This window comes from Pseudophryne corroboree, chromosome 6 (genome assembly GCF_028390025.1).
Source record: "Pseudophryne corroboree isolate aPseCor3 chromosome 6, aPseCor3.hap2, whole genome shotgun sequence".
Taxonomy (NCBI): domain Eukaryota; kingdom Metazoa; phylum Chordata; class Amphibia; order Anura; family Myobatrachidae; genus Pseudophryne; species Pseudophryne corroboree.
The window spans coordinates 290264377-290266204 of NC_086449.1; the positions used below are offsets into that span (position 1 = coordinate 290264377).

The 1828-nt window shown below is 44.3% G+C and overlaps 1 pseudogene; it reads right to left on the reverse strand.

The window, feature by feature from the left end:
* Positions 1-1450: 1450 nt before the first annotated feature.
* Positions 1451-1570, reverse strand: LOC134937173 (5S ribosomal RNA; annotated as a pseudogene).
* Positions 1571-1828: the final 258 nt, after the last annotated feature.

A 1828-nucleotide genomic window follows, 5' to 3' on the forward strand; every position in this document is an offset into this window, starting at 1 on the left:
CTAAAGGGGGCATGGCCTCGCAGGAAGCCCCCGATTACTTTTCTCCAGGGCATATCAATTCCTCAGTGACATGAAGCGAGTGTTGCAGGATAATGTCACATGGTAACACCTGGCAACTGTCATTGCAGAGGAGTCAGCATTTTGGTGTCACCCCTTGGAAGGGTGACACTCGGGTGCGTCCCACGTCTCCGTTGTGTGTCCTATGCTGGCCCCACCCCTTAAACCTGTAATAATGTCAGCCTGAAACCTGGCAGGAGCCATTGTGATGCACCCTACATGTAGTGACAGCCTAGGCCAGAAGTTCTCAAACATAGTTCTCAAGACACCCTAACTGTCCAGGGATTAAGTTTATCCATGCTTGGCCACAAGTGACTTAATTAGCACCTCAGTCAATTTGATTTAACTATCTGTGCTGAGCCATAGATATACCTAAAACCTGGACCGTTGGGGTGCCTTGAGGACAGCATTTGAAAATCTCTGGCCTAGGCCCATGCAGGGGCCATTGTGATGCATCCTACCAGTAATAATGACAGCTTGGGTCCTGGCAGAGGCTATTGTGATGTGCCCTACCTGTAATAATAACAGTCTGGAACCTGGCAGGGGTCATAGTGATGGATCCTGATTGTAATAATGACAGCCAGGTGACAGTGTGATGTATCCTGCCTTTAATAATGATGCCGGACCCTGGCAGGGGCTATTGTAATGCGGCCTATCAGTTATAATGATAGCCTGCGCCCTGGCAGGGGTCATTGTAATGCACTCTTCCTGTAATAATGACAGTCAGGTGGCATTGTGATCAGCACCATAACAGGGCTGCAGTGTACCCTGTGATGGCTCCACCTGCTAAACCTGTGACATCATGACATAATGTCTAGGGTCCTGCTCTGGTACGTAGAGAGCTGCCCTGAGCGTCCAAGTGGCTATGCAGTAGTGCTACTGACTGTAGGGTGCATTCCAAGCACCCTATAGGGCACATGCAGACACCAGGTGCTGCTGTGGTGCTGTCCCCAGGGTCTTGCACCATGTGTTATAGCGAGGAAACCAAAAAGGAGAAGTATTTGGAAAGTAGACTCTTTTGTGGGAGCACTCTAATTCAGAGGGTGAAAATGTAACATATTTAATACTGGTAAGAACATTTTTAATGAGTAAGTATTAAAATTAAATTTTAGGAGTAATTATATGTGAACAAAATAGCTTCGCGAAAATATGAAAAGAAGTTCTATATAATTGGTGATATCAATATCACAATCTGCAAAATGCCGGAAATTGATATCTGTGGTACTTATATTATAACATCATTGCACATTATCTCTCATGTGATATATGACCATCATTTATTCTGCAGATATCCATTTTGGATCATTATTAACGCAGAGAATTAAATCACTGGTCATGTGAAACCGAGTACCAAGTGGTATAAGTGTGAGTGACACTATGTTAGGCAGCCAATTTATTGCAGTACCAGGGTGTTCAGAGGTGGTCTCCCATCCTAGTACTAACCCGGCCTTTCACTGCTTAGCTTCCAAGGTCAGAAGATATTGGGCATCTCCAGTGAGGTATGACCGCAATTAAGTTCGCCTCTTTGGTCACTTCAATTATATATAGTATAACCACTATATATCTGCAGTATTGCAGTTTAGAAACATGTGTAGCGTCAATGCCAGGAACATAAGAGATTGTGTGTAATCACCTGACTAGTCACCATGTGACACGTCAGCCACAGAGAAAGTACACAGGTAGATTAAAGGCCTATTATGTGGGAAAATTCTTTGAAACCACATAGCATCCACAATTGGACTTGCCTTATACTCCTGAATAAATCCTAGAA